Raw genomic sequence first — 19980 nt, 5'->3', positions numbered from 1 at the left:
TATCATTTCAATTTCAGACTAACATACTTTCTACTAGACTACAAGTCTCTTAATGAAAAGAGGCATTTAAACATGTTTGTGATATAACCCACATGTATGACTGTATGAAGTTCAAGTATTTCTCGGATTAAAGGTGCGAATGTTGTGTCTTACTGTGGTATTTTTAAGGTAAAGATAGTTTTTGCTCCACTTTTTCTAGTTATCCACTCTATCATTTTTATCCAAAGAATAATGACTAGCTTTCAAAAATAAAGCAAAGTCCCATTCATATCGTATAATTGTGTTATTCTAGTTTTCTCATCTTGTTGGTCAACAACATCTTATCTTAAAAAAATGTTTATAAGTAGAGCATGCTCTTGTGTAGACTGAGAGATACATGTATAAACCATTATGCAGATAATTAGGTTAAACTGCAGGATAATAGAAGTTGACGATCAAAAAAATATATAGACAATTAATTGGTCAATTCAGCTTTGTCTTAATGTCACCATTATAAAACGCATAAATGTATAAGTATATGAAGGTGCTTTTTAGTTTTCTTTTTAGTTTATTTTATGTAAATCAATAAGTTGAACCATTGAAAATTTCCCTTTTGGGTTTAAGCTATTTAAATTGTCAGCACTGCAAGACTTATATAACGAACAAATTAATTGAACATACCTTAATCCTCCACTCGTTGAAACTGAAAAAAAAGATGTAAATTTATATACCACTTAAATCACTACTAGACATTATTTATAATCCGAACCTTTGCGACTGAATATAATTCGTTTCTTTGGATCTTCCCAATAGAACCAATGGAACCCTGTAATGATTTACAGTTTGTTCATCTACATAGGATTCTCATTATCACAATTCTCTACAATCGGTTCTTTCATTCACCTCTGTTGTTTTCTCGCGTATATCAGTGTTAATCACAAAAATAGTGCGATGGTTTTACATCATTATAATTAAATTCTTGCACTGATGTTTTTTTTCTATTAACAAGAAATCTGTGAGCCAATGCTCACTAGTAATACCCCCGCTCTGATGTAAATAAGAACTATCATGTTAATATACCGTTTACACAAGTTCAATTACAGGTAGATGAAGTTGACATCAGATTCATATCAAAATTAAACCCACCATATGGCATGCCTCAACAGAGTCGGTAATAAAATTTCAAGCATCTGCTATGAATAGCTAAAAGAAAACTTCTGCGAAAATTTGTCATGTATGAAACGGACAGACGCACAGACAATTAGGAAGTTGATATCGGATTTAAAGAAAAATGTATCCCACCATATGGCATGCCTCAGAGAAGATTGTGGTAAGATTTCAAACATCTACGTTGAGTAGTTGCTGAGTAAACTGCGACGAAAATTTGTTATGTACGAAACGGACAGACGCACAGACAAACAGGAAGTTGATATCGGATTTGAGCAAAAATGTATCACACCAAATGGCATGCCTCAGAGAAGATTGTGTTAAAATTTTAAGCATCTACGATGAGTAGTTGCTGAGAAAACTGTGAGGAAAATTTGTTTCAGACGGACACACAGGCAGCTGGACAGATGGACGTACAGACAGACGGACGGACAGCTAGACAGACACACAAGGGTAAAATAGTATACCCCCTTTCCTTCGGACCGGGGGTATAATAAGGTACTGGGGTATATATCTACTACATATATTAAGGGCTATTAGTTTTAATTGAAATACTCTTTGGAAGATCACCGTTCAAGGTAGCTCAGTCGGTAGAGCGCTCGCTCCGTGATCGGGAAGTCGTGAGTTCGAATCTCGGCCGCGTCTGACCTAAGTCGATAAGAAATGGGTAGTACTGTGCCTTCGCCATGCGCTCGGCACTTTGAAGAGAAAGTGCGGGTGCTTCGGATGAGATCTTAAAAACCTAGGACCGTGTCAGCGGCAGGCGTTGACACGATAAAGATCCCTCACTGCTCAATGGCCCTGAATGCCGAGTAAAGGTTTGAACCCCTTCACCGGCATACGGTGACGTCTCCAAATGAGTAAAAAATTCTCGAAAGGGACGTTCAACAATACAATCATTCAATCTTTTGAATATCATTTTTGTACGATACAATAGCCTTGTCAGCAAATACAATTTAACATTGAGTCAAATGCAGACTAACGTTTTTCATACAAATTGTTAGGCAAATAATTACATATTGAATTGACTATATACAGACTTAACCGTCATTTCCAAACCATGACAATGTAACCAGTCGGCAGGAGATGCTCACTCCTCCATGGTACCTGATCGCACCTATTATGTTTTGGATGTCCATGTAGGCTCTACTCCTGTTTTGTAGTGTTTAATGGATTCTTGGCTTGAAAACTGTTCGTTATCTCCATTGTACCTTTTGCCAAAATTCGAGCCATCTGCAGTTTTGTCTGAAAAAAAAACAACTCTGCTAGGGATATTGCATTATCACATATGCACTTTGTAAAATTGCCTCATACAGTCAGTAGAAGATGTGCAGATCTGAAGGAAAAAAGTAAAAAGATATTCTGATTTCAAATAAATCCTCTGTACGGAAGACCCTGTTTTATGAAATGTAACCTAGCGGTCTAATGCGCTGTTCCTGTACTGGTAGGTGACAGATTCCGTAGGTCGAGAGTTCAATCCATATAGCTAAATTGGGTATCCTAAGGCTTATAAAAGTGATTTTCTCTGTGCTTCCTATATTAACATTTCTTTACATACGGTAGTTTTGTTAGTTTATTAGCTGTCGTCATTTGTGTTTTATTAATAAAAGTAATTTCTTTACAACGTGTATTCGTAACGAATCCTCTAATAAAAAGAAATGTTCAAATAATTGAATTTCAATTCTATTCTCATGACCGTGTAGTGTAGGGCTGCGATGTGAGAACTGCATCGGCATCGAAATCAAGTTTTTTGACTTCACAGCACTGCTAAGGTTTACTATGAGCAATCAGCGGAAAATAGACGTAAAAAAACAGGATTTTTTTTAACAGTTTTTTTTATTAATCTGTTTTATTATCACAGATCTTAAATACCTATGGAAAAAGCATAGTATAATCCTCTCTGTACTGTTTGAAGATTGATCATATTGATGGACAGTCATGTGATGAATGCACATATATATATATATATATATATATATATATATATATATATATATATATATATATATATATATATATTGTACCGAGACCGAGGGTATCGTGTAATAAACTCGTTGGCCGCTATTAGTTTTCTGGTCAGTTGGTCGAGATTTGATGGTTCCGTTGGTCACAGTTTATGTAATGGTTAATGATCAATTTTTGGTCACTTCTTTGGTTGACATAATGACCGACTTTTGGTCACTTCTTTGGTTGACGTAATGACCAACTTTTGGTCACTTCTTTGGTTGACGTAATGACCGACTTTTGGTCACTTCTTTGGTTGAAGTAATGACCAACTTTTCGTCACTTCTTTGATTTACGTAATGACCAATTTTTGGTCCACTTTAAATAGTTTTTGTTAGGAATAACACTTGTAAAAAGTTTATAAAATTTATTAAGACGATCCAATGGTTCACTTATAAACACACAAAATGGTACACTGTAATTTGGTTGGTACAACGTTATTTGGTTAACAAAAAGGTGACCAACCGATGGTCCTAAAAACTTGGTTCCCTTTAATGGTTTCGTATACATAGACTTGGTACCATCTTATAACCGAAGTATACGGAGTCGTTCCCCAAAGTGACTTCGGTCACTTTTCCCTTACCAGGGAAGGCTGTGTGCTCCGAGTCGCTCCCTACAGCCGACTGAAGTCTAAACCCAAAACAGCTGGTTTATATAGCCAAAAGTTGTGATGATGACGTAAGAGACAATCAGATACCTAAATTACGTCACAATCAATACAATCAATAAGTTAGCGGGTTTTGACCAACAAAATTACCTACTACATAAATAACGTTGTAACCATATAAAACATACAAAATACACCACTTTGTCATTAAATTATACATGTGAAATTAATAAAGTCATTAAATCAATTATTGTTCATTTCTTTCGTTAACTGTTCATTGACAAATATTTACGCAGTTTATAAACATCGGGTTCAATGTCCATTTATTCCAAACACATATATATATATAAATATATATATATATATATATATATATATATATATATATATATATATATATATATATATATATATATATATATATATATATATATATAAAGCACATTTTACAACAACTCTTAAACTAATATAACTGCCCTAAGTGAAGAAATATTAATATAGAAAGCACAAAGAAATTCACTTTTACTTTTACTTCTATTCTCAATGACCGTGTAGTGTAGGACAGCGCCGCGAGAATTCCATCGGCATCGAAAGCAAGTTTTTTGACTTGCCTAGATAGCCGAGCGGTCTAGCGCGCTGTTCCTGCACTGCTAGGAGACAGATTCCGAAGGTCGAGAGTTCAACCCCGGGCTGGGGCGGAAGTGGGTATCCATGTAAAAGTGAATTTCTTTGTGCTTTCTATATTAATATTTCTTCACTTAGGGCAGTTATATTAGTTTAAGAGTTGTTGTAAAATGTGCTTTATAAATAATAATTAATTTCATTACAACATGTATTGGTAACAATCCTCTGTTAAAACTAATGTCCAAATAACTGTATCTCACTTCTATTCTCAATGACCGTGTAGTGTAGGACAGCGCCGCGAGAATTCCATCGGCATCGAAAGCAAGTTTTTTGACTTGCCTAGATAGCCGAGCGGTCTAGCGCGCTGTTCCTGCACTGCTAGGAGACAGATTCCGAAGGTCGAGAGTTCAACCCCGGGCTGGGGCGGAAGTGGGTATCCATGTAAAAGTGAATTTCTTTGTGCTTTCTATATTAATATTTCTTCACTTAGGGCAGTTATATTAGTTTAAGAGTTGTTGTAAAATGTGCTTTATAAATAATAATTAATTTCATTACAACATGTATTGGTAACAATCCTCTGTTAAAACTAATGTCCAAATAACTGTATCTCACTTCTATTCTCAATGACCGTGTAGTGTAGGACAGCGCCGCGAGAATTCCATCGGCATCGAAAGCAAGTTTTTTGACTTGCCTAGATAGCCGAGCGGTCTAGCGCGCTGTTCCTGCACTGCTAGGAGACAGATTCCGAAGGTCGAGAGTTCAAACCCGGGCTGGGGCGGAAGTGGGTATCCTAACAAAAAGTGAATTTCTTTGTGCTTTCTATATATATATATATATATATATATATATATAGTAAGTGTGGTGAATATAGGTCATAAACAAATTACAAAATCGCAAGGACATACCCTAGTTAATATTAAAAATTCAAGCTATTACTTGTTTCTGCATACTTTGTACTTTCTTGAAGGTGGTACTGCTTTGAATAGAATATGCATTTTCATAGTTTAAAGTTCAAGTAAATAGGCTTATGTCGAAATATGTTTGATTTTTACCAGAACTTTGAGTACTTATAAAGCTACACTCTCGATTTAAAGAAAGCAGCAGCACTTTTGAAGTTAAAGAAAATATCCTTTATCTATATTTAAAAAAAATTATTAAAATCAATTAAGTGTATATATGCCCTTGCGAAAGAACGATTTAATGGGACATCTCGGTGTAAAATATACCTAACCTGTTCATTAAAACATGACAAAATTAATTATATACATTCTATCTTCTATCTATAGTTAATGAATCATGGCATAAACAAAGGATATGTATTGGTATGTATAGCCTATTAAACCTGTAAATAATAATCTGTTTAATAATAAAACGCATTTTTGATTGTTTAAACATTCCTAAGCCTGCCTCTCACAGCACATGAAAAACGTCATTTTACCAAAATGACGTCATGTTGACAAGTTCTTCGCCATCAGTGATTTTTTTTAACCAGCTGTATGGGATTTAACTTGTAATTTTCTTGAATGCATTGATAGGTTTTCTTGTTGTTTATTATGCTAATACACTTTAAAGATTTAAATTATTTAAATTTCTGGTAAAATGAGGAATACATAAAAGTAATATTTTTGTATGATATCACAGTTAACCTTTCCCGTATAAATTAGGCCCCGCCCCGTTTTTTTCAGGCTTTACAATGCTGCGTTGCCTAGATAGCCGATGGGTCTGATGCATTGTTCCTGTACTGCTTATATACATATTCCGTAGGTCTCGAGTTCAAACCCCGGGCTGGGTAAAAGTTGGTATGTAAGGCATGAATCTTGTGTTTATCTAGATCTTATGTAGATCTTTGATTATAATTAGCTAAATTAAACCTGCAACTTGCCATCCTAAATTGCTATCAATATTTAAAAGAATATTAAATCATAAAAGATTTTTTCAGTTCCAAAATTATTATCACAAGGCAGGTGTAACCGGTCAGCAGGGGATGATCACTATTCCATGGCACCTGATCCCATCTCTAGACCTGATGTTTCGGAAGTCCGTGTTTGGTCTGCTCCCATTTTATTTTGTTTTATGGACTTTGATATTGATATTGAATACTGTTATTTATCTCCGTGTCCTTCTTTTTTCCCATTTCTTAAGACAATAAAGCAATAATGATTGAAATAATCACCCCTATTTTTCTCATTTTCCACATCGTGTATTAAATGTCTGTGTAGAGTTGATTTGATTTTAATGCAATTAAAAGGCGTGATTCATAGGGCATTTATCTCTAACCAGCGATAGATATCTTAATAACATGGGCATACCAAATCTTCAATATTACTGATCAAACAGCAAAGATTTTGTAATTGAATAGAATGGTGGTACAAATTGCAGATTAACATACATCACATAAACTCTAATTGAACATTTTGAAAATAAATATTTTGCAGACTAGATTATTTATATCATGTGGATACTAACTTCAGGTTTTGTATAAATGAAATTGTAATTTTAAGAATTAACTCTATATATAATCTATTTTTTTCGGATGTTTAAAATAAAATTTTGAACCTTTTTGAGCCACAGGATACGATACCAATGCAAACGTCAAACTCTTTTTATGTGTTTTTTTATCGGTTTCGGTTAAAAACAATGTAATCTTACTGAACATGAAAACAATTTGATTTATTATGAAAAACAACAAGCTGTCTTCCGTTTGAATGAGAAATAAACATAAATGTGATATATGTGACATAAATATGCCATAAACCGTGGTTCTGTTGCCATGAAAGCAAAGCAGCGATTTAAAAGAAATCTAATTTATGTAGGTAAGATGTTAATAAGTATACTCAACAACATGCAAAGTTTTGTTTTTTTTAAATGGAAACCGTGCTTTCCCCTGCCTGATTTTTTCGTTGAATTTTACTAAAAATATCAAGTGTTAGAGACAAAATTATAATTCAATGTTTACTTTCGATTTTCCTTTATTACCGTATTAGACAAAACGAGTTAAATCAATCTTGGAAACTGAAGTAATGTATTCTTACCATCAACTGCGTAAGAATATCCAAATCCACAAATGATCAGTAGAACTGCAAGCTCTAAAATTTAAAGGGCACATTAGTATTCATAATTATAATATTTCTTTTACTTTGAAAAACCTTATTTTCAATTTCAATTTATGTTCAAAATTACCCGAGTTCTGGAAATTTGTCATTTTTCTTTCCCGTATTATTAATTTTACAAAATAATTTAGCTAAAAAAACATTAAATTTGCCTGAAAATTCACATAAACCACTAAGAAATTTTCAATTTTGTTATCCTTGAAACGAAGATGTGCTACAGTTCCATGGAATTAGCATAATATCTTGACTTACCCTTCATATTTGGTTTATGTTTAAGCATAGAAACACGGTCAAAGATCGGTTTGAATGGCATCTTGCCAATTAAAAATATACTGGTCCATTTTTATGATAGCCCTGTAAGGAATCCTTTTTTTTATAGGCAGGGATAGGGAATGAATAATAAAAAATACATTTTGCAGTACAATGATAGGATTTATATATCACTTTCAATGATTGGTACATCTCGATTGTCTTTTTGCAAGTTTTCCCTAATCGTTTATCAACTTAAACATGCTGCTTTTTCTACAACTTCAATTATATCAAATTGGAATTAAATTCATCAGATTATTGCCTATTTCACGAAAGATATATATATATATATATATATATATATATATATATATATATATATATATATATATATATATAATATATTATATATATTATATTATATATATATATATATATATATATATATATATATATATATATATATATATATATATATATATATATAGTGTTGTTGTAAGTTCAATAAAAATCATTTTGTTTAAAATGGACTGTCATATATGAAACACCAATTAACACGTCACGGGTGTCAGTATCAGACTTTTTAAGTTAGGTCTTTAAATTGAACATGGCTTATATGTAATTTAATGCAGAAAAAGATGTGAAGATTGTGTGTCTTTTGTTTCTGTTAAAGTTTGAGGAACGAACAATTTGCAATATATACATTTGTTTTGTTCGAATTCTTTAGCTTCATAGTCTTGTCTTGATTTTTAAAGAGAAGGGGGAGAATAATAAAACAGATAATCATTATTTGATCCGGTATCTTTTAAAACCGTTTTCAAGCATACTGAAACCGAAAGAAAATGTGCTGGCGATCTTTGACGTGATACTGATTATGTATCCGGGTTTTTTGGTGTTTTTTTTAACTATGAGGTGGATGTGGTGTAAATCCATTCATTTATAATGAACAATAACTAGAATATAAGAGGGGATTTTATAAGATCAACCCTATAATAAAAAGAACATATAAACACATACATGCACACTAATCAATGCAAACAGATAAACGTGTCTGTAACACAATTATATATAATTCATTTATATTTACACAATTTAATATCTTAAATAATAAGGTAACACTTAACTTAGTTTAAAAAGCTCTTTAATACCTTTACTTCTAATTCATATGAATACCCTAAACAATATTTACATCCATCAATCTGATACATATGTACGTATATCAGCACATGCTTGTGAATGGAACAACTTGAATTTCTAAACTACTTAACTCATCTTCATTTGAGATATATATGTCCTAATCAACAATGTGTTAAGGAATCTTTGTTTTAATTTTGTGTGATTTATTGGTGTGTGAAACACACAGAATCACACATACTTGTCACGTAGGAAAATTTAATGAAGCAACTTAAATATACTCAATATTATATATATAATGTCTCGCTATCCTGTAACGTTGAATTTTGACAAACAAAGATACATTGAGGGTAACAGTAAATGTTCAATCAAGCTTCTTTTGTTACTCCTCACTAAGATATTAACAGTAGTAAAGGAGAACTTCAAGAGTACTGTGCAACAATATATTTGAGAAGTGGTGTGAATCAGGTGCGGATGCTCAAAAATTCCAAAGAACTTTTGGACAATTTGAAATCACAAGATTTTACCAAAATTAACAGCTTAAAGACCTACGACTTTTCAACTTTATATACAAACATTCCCCACGATAAATTAAAGTCCAGGCTTTTTTTATATCAATGACAGCTGCTTTTTCAATAAAAAATGGTACACGTAAATTAATTACCTGGTCATTGGTCATTTGCAAAATTATTTTGTTAAAACACATTTTGATTGCACACACAAGTACTCTGAAGTTGAAATCAAAGAGATGCTTGAGTTTCTGATTGACAATATCTATGTGGTTTTTGGAGACCAATCATTCCAACAATCTATTGGAATTCCCATGGGTACCAATTGCCCTCCGTTATAAGCAGAACTATTTTTGTATTTATATGAAGCAGAATTTGTACAAAATTTTATGCGTGAAAATAGGAAAACACTTTCTGTGGCCTTCAACTCGACATTTAGATATATCGACGATGTATTATCAATTAATAATCATGGTAATTTTCATTCCTAGGTCGATACGATATATCCTGGTGAGCTTGAGATGAAAGATACCACATATTCTGACATATCTATTTCATACTTGGATATTTTACTTGTAAAAACGTTAATGGTAATCTACGCGGGTATATTAAGGAAGCATTTAAGCCATTTTTACAGACATTTAGACTTTTTAAAGAAAATTAAGTTTGTTAATTTACCAAAACCGCTGATCAACGTAAATTATTATTATCTATTGCACAGAGATAAAAGAGTATCTAACGCAACGACATGTACCACCGCCACGGCATCACGTGACTTCTATTAATAGCGAAATTTTCAATAATAATAAAAAAATAAGAGAACAACAATACCCCGGAGTTTAATAATTTCTTTGAGTAAAAATAATGTAGTTGAAAAACATCTATTTTGCCTAAAAAGTGCTGCTAGAATCCCACTGTACCGTCAGTAAAATAATTATTCAGCACAATCGCACGAAACCTTACCCGATGTTTTGAATTTTTTACATATGAACCGAGATTTTTCGTAAAACCATGCTTAATTCGATATTCTAGCAGCACTTTCCAGCGCCTTCGGCGTTTATGCAAATTATCACACAAGCCAATCCATTGATCACTTCATGAATTCGAAAAATAAGACAGTTATTCCGTAAATGAATACTTGTCGGTATCTTATACACTTCAACAAAAATCATTGGATTGTATGATAAACTTTATAATAGTCCTCCTGTAAGAAAAATGTCATGCAAACTGACATGGTTTAAAAAAAATGAAAAATGGGGAAATTGGCATTTTTGAGATCTTAAGGACTGTCCGCGGAAATTTTACAAATCTTATGTGTGTTATTATACTAAAAATAGAAATGGGAAACTTCCTAAACCATTGTCCACACCGGCTAATGGTGTCAAGCTATTTTCATTAACATCTCAAATTTTACAATATACTTCCCAATTAAGCAGTAATGACATCCTTAAAGTGCCTGAAAAGGTGCAATTAGCTACATGGCGTGGACCCCGAGGTCCACGCAGTAAATATATAAGCGATGTTAAACCGGATGCCCTGGGCAAACGACAGGCTACGCTTGCGCGAGAATGCTAGAAAGTTCGCACCGTAGATAACTTGCCCGTAGAAGAATTCGCCCTATTCTAATTAAAATATACCATTCATTGGCAAATCTCGCTTTTAATTCTGCATATCGCATTTACATATTCATTGGCAGATCCGATTTTCTTTCTTTTATATATACTTTTATATACAAACTAAACATCGATTTGATGGCGCAATCATTTGTACAAATAGACTCTAATTTTCAGTAAACTTCGGCTTCATCTCGGTAATTTACGGAATAAAATGCTTTTTCATTTTGAGTCATTATGAAAGGCCAAAATTCAAATATTTTTGTTTCAATTGATAGATAAATAAAATAAACAACTTGATGACAACAAATTTGACGTTTAAATACGTTTAAATGTGCATCTTTTAAAATAAAACGATGTCTCCGAGACTATAAAATTCAAGAGAGCGGCGCACATGAAAAGTCGGCCAGGGAAGGAACGGTTCAAGAAAAGACATAATTTGACGAGCGCCCAGTTGTTTTAGTAGATCGTACTTGTGAATTAACCTTATTCGTGATTCCATGCATGTTTTTGTGCCACGATATAACCCTCGTTTTGACCAGTAAGAGTTTGTTAAATCATAGATGACTGGAAGGAGGGTCATCGAGTTGGATATTCATTGTTCTGGTCAGAGGCCTCATATTGAGGCTCAAAATGTCTCTCCACCGGACCATTATTCTTTAGCGAGAGAGCAATTAAATGTGATTGAAACTCTATAAAGTATTTGTATATATGTTACGTAATTGAAATGTCCGCAGAGCGGCAGCTCCCCGGTAGCTGCTGTGTATTGGCAGCTCCATCGGAGCTGCCCCTAACATGTTATATATATATATAGGGCGTGCACGCTCGCGTGTTCAGAGAGAGATAGATATAGGGGATATAGAGACAATCAGTGAGAGACATATAGTTTGTGGATTAACGATTAGTGAAATTATATTTTGGATTAGTTTTACATTATGTGATTGTGATTATTTATTGAAAATATGTAATAAACTTGTAAACCTATAGCTGGAATTTTTATTACGCTACCAAAGGAGGACTTTAATTAATTCTAAGGAGGATTTTAAAATAGCAAAAAGGACCGCACGCTCGGTCCCGCTACAACTGGTGGCTGCGCAGTGGGATGTTATTCGTGTTATTCTTCAGTTAAAAACGGATTTAATTCCATTGGATTATTATCATATTCTTCTCCGTGATTGTGACAATGTGTTTGGATTAATACTTTTTATCATGTGATTCAAATGGATGTTTGTGAGTTTTATCGTTCTTATTCTCGGAGATTTACAGTGTGAAATTATTTGGATTATTCTCAAATGAAAATGTGTGCCGTGATTTCGGATCTATCAGTGAATTAAAACAACATTTTAAAATGAGTACTCAGGAAAATTCCCGAAGATTTGTGAATGTGTACGATATAGATGACAACGGAAATTATGTTTTACTGGGAAGGATAGACGTCGCATTGCGTAAAGAGTGTCCTACCTGTTCTGTAATGTTTAATAAGAAAGACAATTTGTGTTTCATTCAAAATACAAATGGAAATGTGTTGAGCCGATATTAAAAGTGCCCAGCGTGTAGGTGCAGAATTAAAACATACGATTGTTAAAACACAAAAATGACTAGAGGCCGGACAACTTAAACACCGAGAAGTATGGAGCTTACGCGGGGAAACGAGACTGAACACCTAGATTTCAGAGGAGCACACGCAGATCTTTTCTGAGTAGTTTTAATGAAAGTGAAAATAGTCCACCAGCTCTGGAAAGTGCGGAAGGACTGGCACCGTTTTGCACCAGTACACCGAATGATGATGAAAACAAAGTCGGACAGAACTTGAGATTAGAATAGGTTTCTGAAACGTGGAACAGATTTATTTCTCTTTGGACCATTATATTATTTCTAGGATATGTAGGTGCTTATTTGTTCTATCAGTATTTCCCAGGGTATATGTTCCTGTGTTTGACGAAGGAATTTATGTTTTCTGCAGCCCCATGACTATTGTGCTTTATTCTGGTTACTGTGATTATAAAGCTATGGAGTAGAACTCCGAGTAGAGAATACCAGTACATCCCGGCTCGCATTAGACCTCAGCAGCACGTCCGATTTCCCCAGAAACAAACAGCTAGTCCAGTTCTACCTATCAGGAGACGGCAAGGTTCTCCAACGGAACGGAATCTGTCGAGTTCTCATACTAATCCAGGCTATCAGATACCTGTAAAGAGGACGTTCAAAGGAGATGGGGAAGATATATGGGCAGAATATATAAGATTCAATGAAAATGTGAAGTCCATAATCGATTGGAACGACGATAAGGCACGTAAAATATTCTTTACAGTATTGTGTGGACAAGCAGAAACGTTTGCCTATGGTCTCCCTGCAGATACTCGGAACAACTGGGCGGATCTTAAATGTGCTAAGGAAAATCGGTTCGGTCATAGAGCAATGAAAGAAAGTTAGATTGCGGAAGCCAAAATGCGGAAAAAGAGAGTTGATGAAACTTTTCGAGACTTTGGACAGGCGATTGAGGATCTATACAGGAAAGCTTACCCTGACAACCGGGATTTTGTACAAGAGAGTAGTATGAAAACCTTTTTGGATAACTGTAGTCATGAGAACGAATTTCGTTTTGCTGTGAAACGAATACGGCCTAAAACTTTGCAGGAAGCTATTACAGCGGCAATGCAAGAAGAATGCATTCGCCTAGGAGAGAATAACAGGGATTTGATCGTCAAATTTAACAGACGAGCTGTGTATGCTGTCAACGATCCTCTTGAGTCATCAGACACAAATTCCAAGAGAAAGTGGAATAAACGACAAAAGTTTAATAACCAGGACAAACGTCAGCAGAAGAGATGTTTCACTTGCAATTCAACAGACCATCTTTCCTTCAACTGTCCAAGAAGAAAGGAGGACAATAAAACCCATTTTAGATCTACCCTAAAGCAGAACAGTAGGCGGCCGTTAAACCGCCAAGGACCGAGGCAGTAGGCCATGCGCCGGTCGAAAATCCTGAAAGGCCTAGTACATCAATGAATTGTGATCTCTCCTTGGATTTGGCAGTGGAAGTTTCTAAAAGAGCGCAAAAGAAACACAGAAGTGTTATTCAGGCAGATAGTTCTGGAGAATTGCAGCTCAACAAAGCTGACCAAGTTTCCAAGTCAACAAGTGTATCTAGTAATTTCATTTGTGTTGATGTTAGTAGTGAAAATTTAGAATTTGTTAGTGAGATACAGATTCCAGGAAAAAGTGGCTTTCATGTTGAAGGAATGATTCAGGGAGCAAATGTTATTTGGAAAGTAGATACAGGTGCGAGAAGATCATTTATAACAGAGGAAACCTATTACAATATCTTTCCGGAAAATAGGCCCGTACTAGAACGAGTAAGGACAAAGTTCCTAGCAGCCGACGGACAAACAATAAAAACCATAGGAACTGCTAAAATGATTTTAACACTAGTAGATGTGGAATTAGAACAGCGAATATTTGTAGGTGGAGTGAAGAAAAATTTGTTGGGAGAAGATTTTTACGTGAAATATAAATGTGTTTGGGATCATGACACCAATGAACTCCTAATGAAGTGTGACTACGGAAATGGAAAACGAACTAACTATATTTGTTGCATAGAGACCGTAGAAATTCCAGGAAACCAGGAAGCAATTATACCATCCAGGATTACTTATGGGAAACAAATAAATGGATTACCACTACCAGTTCAAAATTTCGTACAATCTCATAAATTAAGTGGCAGTCGCAAAATCGCTACTGAATGCGGAAACATGTGATGTGTTTTTACGTGTGTTTAATTCCCGAGAAAAACCAATTTCGATCAAGAGGGGTACATTAATGGCATTATTCATACCAGTGGAGTATGTGAGTGAACCAATTGATATATGTAATGATGAGATTAGCGCTGTTACTGAGGAAAACAGCGAGCTATCGCAACATTTGAAGGCCGTCTATGAGGATGGATGTGAACATTTGACTGAGGAGGAGTCCAAGAAATACAAGGAATTCCTTATTCGGAGAGACCGTGTGTTTGCTAACCCAGAGAGTAAAATGGAACGGGTTGCAATTGGAGAGCATCGTATTAAGCTAATGGACGAGGAGCCATTCAAAGAAGCACCGAGACAAGTGCCAATTTTCAAAAGAGAGATTTTAGATGCTGAAATACAAACATAAGAGAAACAGGGCCTGGTAGAAAAATCAAGCAGTCCATGGCCCTCGCAACTAGTACTAGTTAAAAGAAAGATGGAAGCTGGCGTGTATGTGTAGATCACCGCCGTCTTAATGCAGTAACGATAAAAGATGCCTACCCCATTCCTAGAACAGAGGATGATCTGGATGGCCTCGCGGGATCTAAATGGTTTTCAACACTGGATTTAAATATGGCTTATCACCAGGTACCTATAGCAGAACAGGATAAGCAGAAAACAGCTTTTGCGACACCTAGAGGTGGATTGTTTCAATACACTGTCTTGCCGTTTGGTTTATGCAATGCGCCAGCCACATTTCAACGAATCATAGAAAAGACGTTGAGTGGATTACAGTGGAAAGTAGCCGTGTTATACTTAGATGACATTATAGTGTACGAAAGGAATTTTGAAGAATATATAGCCAATCTTGAACAAGTTTTTGATCGACTGGCTGAAATGAATTTAAGAGGCAGTCCACCGAAAAACCAGGCAGTATTGTATTAATAGGCGGCACATCGAACGTGATGAATATTTGGTATTTTATTAAAAACAATATCAATGTAGTCCAAAAGGAAAAATGTAACTGAAGATTTGTTTGAAAATTGCTTATTTAGTAAAATATCCTTGTGTTTTGTGTTTTTGAATTCCCCTATATAAACCATTGAAAGTAGGTAAGAAACAAAGAGCTGTAATTTCTAATAAAATTTTAACAGGACTATAATTCACACTTAAATAAATCTAGAAATATTTCATCTTTTTGTTTAAAAAATAAAATCATTGGGAAAAACACTTTTAATAGAAGTTTTCTGGCAAAATATATAGACGTTTTAATGAAAATTTCCGATGCAAGAGTTATCTCCCGTGTCATCGGTAAATCTGCAAAATACATTTTCATCGGATTCCTAGTGAAATATTTAGAATCGATACACTTAAGAAAATTATTAAACAAAAATTAATTTATTTTGAAAATATAATTCATTTTCGCGTCCAAACATAATATTTAGATTAAATTGGCTAAATTATTAAATATTCAGGTTAAATCCACGTTTCCATTGATGTACCAGTGACGTCATAATATTGCGTCACAATGAAATAGTTACAAGTTTTCCTGAGAAGTTCGTTAATTCTTTGCGTAAAGTGTAAAGAAAAATATTTTTCAAAAAAATAATTTCTCTTTTCTGTTGAATTACTCTTCAGAGTGCATTATACTAAATATTAAATAATATTTTAATATCAAAATCTATTTTACACAGTACACGGGCGGCGTTTCAGCAAGAGGACGTTTTGATAAGTAATTTTATACATGTCCGAGAACTATTTTTTTTTTTAAATTGATTTACCAGGATATGCGTTAAAATAATTAATGAAGTGTTCAAACTGAAGATTTCTTATAAAATTGGCAATCAATGATGAATGTTTTAGATTTACGCAACATTTAATTCAAGGAAGTTGGTAGATCTAAAAACTAAAACTTAAATACATTTATCTATGCAATCAAATCAAAATTAACGATCATTAAAAATGAAAAAAAAAACTGAAAAATAAGTTATAAAAATATATTTATTGAGTTAAATTTACTGCTGAACTCCCGAATATAATTTGGCACTATAACAGGTCTCTGCGGCCTCCGTTTTTGGAGGATATATTTTATCCTTCGTATCTGAAGGATAGCGGTCGCGCCACCTATCGGAGATTTCAAAACAAATGATCGAGGTCGGGATTCGCAATATTCCTATTGTAAACTTTGACGTCTGCAAGTTGTGATTGAAAGATTGATAATTGTTAAAAGCCGAGTTAAAATTGTTAAACTTTGACGTCTGCAAGTTGTGTAAGTATAAGGATCATTAGAGCCAATCGCAAAATACCTAAAGGATTACATTGTTTGTGACGAGCTGACGCTTTGCTGTCGAGAACTTTAAATTCTACGTCACATTCTCGCCACATCAAAGGAAGTAGCCGAGATAGCGTCTCTCCCACGCTAAAGTCGGTCGGCTGCAATACACATCGCCGACGTTTAACGGGTTAACAATAGGGGACAGAAAACACAAATTTTATTAAACAGTTTAAAAAGAGCATTATTTATATTATAATTATGCATTTTTTTAGAGTCCATAATAAATTAAAGCCGTAAAAATTTAATTTTATAGCATTTACCATTTGTGTACATGGCACGGTATACATGCGATATGAAATGATGTACATGTATGATCAATTTAAATTGCTGGATTTTAAGTATTCGTCCTGGTCATTCTTGGATTGTGTAGTATTTTAATTGTTTCAAATCACTAGTACTGTTGATGTGAAATGATTTTTCTGAGGAAAAGAGAAATGTTTGTTAAATCGTTCGTTTTTTGATTATCGAAAAAGAAGAAGGAGAAAATGGATTGATTGAGATAGGTAAACAACGCTTAATCGCTTTATTGTTTTAGTTAATTACGTACATACAGTACATACAAGCTATTCCAAATGGGTAACGAGCATTTTATAGAGTAAAAAGTAAGTTGAAATTGTTTTCAAACTAAATTGTTCTCCAAAGATTGGTTCCATATATTGATTTTAGGCACATAGCATCGTTTTTGAAAGAGGGCGGGGTGGGGGGGGGGGGCACAACCAGAGAGATTTGTTTTTTATACTTACCTGTAAACGTTGACCAAACTCGATATTCCTATTTCAGGAGGGTGTGTGTGTTAGTGGCCAATTTTGTTCAAGACCAAATTACTTTCAATTTTTATAGCATAAAATACTATACATTTCCATGATATCACTATACTGTTTTTCTATACTGTGGTAAGAAGTGGGGGGGGGGGGACAAACCATTCAATGTACATTCTCCATAGAAGAGGTATTGTTGCGCATCCCCCCCCCCTCTTGTTGCTACGTGCCTGGATTTAGCTCACGGGGCAGCTGAAGTTGGGATATAGAATGCAAATTTAATTAAAACAAATAGGAAATGCATGTGACCAAATTTGTCAATCACAGAAATACAGGGTCGATTAAACATAATCCTGATAGAATGTTTTTCTTTAATTTGTTAATAGTTCAGAAATAAAAATGTCCAACATTACTTTTTTAATTTACACAGGGATGTATCTACTCATTTTCAATATTAATTGTAAGACATTAAACAACACACATGTACAATCAATTTATATTAACTGTAAAGCCTTATGACCCCCTTCCAAAATACTAGTACTCTTACAATTAAGAGACAGACACAGCTAGAACAATCAAACTTACAATTAAGAGACAGACACAGCTAGAACAATCAAACGGTGTCTTCCAACAGGCCATGACTGGGTCCATAGGACATTCATCATTCTATGATGGAACATTTATCTACTTTTATCATCATATATTTTACAGGGATCCAGGAGGTACCGAAAAAGGGACAATGCTTCGGCTGAATGTGTCATTCATTTACATGTACCAGTATAGATCTGTTACTGAGGCATATCCAATAATTCTTATACTCATGAAGAGTATGGCATATTCCAAGAATTGATGCTGGGACTCATTTTAAATCAGGTACAGGATAAATTTTTGGGCTGCACTTTTCTTTACTTCAATATTTCAAACTTACTAGTTCAGTATCAAGTTCACAAAAGCTCACACACCATGGTGATAAAATCAATGGACCATAATTCTAGTTAAATTTGTCATTGCTTTCTTATTAAATCATCTTTTTGAAATTTGATTGATAAAATACATTTGTTAACAAGTATAATTCTCCTACTGTTTGCCTAACATTACATCCCAACGATTGAAAATATATGTTGATAGGTTCTCCACAAAAATTGCTATCTGTGCAGAATGTAACTTGTTTGCACATTTGTTTCAACGAACGACATTTTCTTAACAATCCTTCAGTATAACAAGACAAATATTGGATACTTATTTAAATACACTATAAATAAACATCAAGAACAAATTTAAAGAAGTTTAATTTTTGTATATTTGGTAGATACATGAGTAATTAGTTGTATATATATATATATAAGATGTACACAAGCATTTTATAACATTGTTAACATTCAAGAAAGCATTCACTTAATTTCTTGTAGATGCTCTCACTTCTAGGATGTTTCCAAGTTCTTGTTAAAAGTGTTTGATATGGCACCATTCAGCTACAAATATTTTGCCAGTGGAACTGTGACATCAATCAATTGCTCATGCACTGCTAATTGGCAGAGAATTTCCTTTGGGACAAGCAAACTGTTTCAAACATTTTACACCAGCAAGTTAGTACTTATGCAATTTTGTTTGAAGGAAGCAACAGTGTAAAGGCTAATGATTACTGAAAATACAAGCCAGATGAAGTACAAAAGTGTTGATACAAGTCATTTGAATTTTTATTTCTTTGCAGGTAGTGATGAGTGTACTGGAAGGTTTTAAGGATCTCTTCCAACATCATAGGTACAACTGGTCACTGTGCTTGCTTGGTTATATAAGCTGGCATATTGTTAAGGCAGTGACATATGTAGCTCCAAATGATGCTTGACTGTTTTTCTTCAAATTATAAGTAAACCTGGATTGATCTCTGATGCAGTAATATTGTGCCATGTCCATTTTTTAAATTCTATCTTCCCACTGTCACAAAGTACTGAAAAAAAAATGATTTGATTTCGAATATATTTTTTGGTTTTTATATGTATTATAAAATTCTACAGAAAATATTAAAACTCCTTCAAAACAAGATTTGTTTGTGAAACACTTTGCACCTGGCGACATTTTTACAAATTCGAAAAATTTATTTTTAGCATCTAGGTCAAGGTAACAAGGTCATTGAATTGGTGTCATTTGAGAGAGCTTAATTAG

The 19980-nt window shown here is 34.0% G+C and overlaps 1 long non-coding RNA gene across 1 annotated transcript; it reads left to right on the top strand.

Moving 5' to 3' along the window:
• The first annotated feature begins 17419 nt into the window (after nt 1–17419).
• On the top strand, nt 17420–19651 carry LOC134255086 (uncharacterized). Its single transcript, XR_009989453.1, has 4 exons — nt 17420–17562; nt 18529–18690; nt 19227–19403; nt 19529–19651. It is a non-coding gene; the product is annotated as an uncharacterized LOC134255086 (long non-coding RNA).
• Nucleotides 19652–19980: the final 329 nt, after the last annotated feature.

Source organism: Saccostrea cucullata, unplaced genomic scaffold, assembly GCF_032062105.1.
Source record: "Saccostrea cucullata isolate Sc308-1 unplaced genomic scaffold, CSIRO_AGI_Scuc_v1 ctg964, whole genome shotgun sequence".
In the NCBI taxonomy this organism is placed as follows: Eukaryota; Metazoa; Mollusca; class Bivalvia; order Ostreida; family Ostreidae; genus Saccostrea; species Saccostrea cuccullata.
The sequence above is the reverse complement of the archived record's forward strand: the minus strand, read 5'-3'. Positions and strand labels throughout refer to the sequence as shown.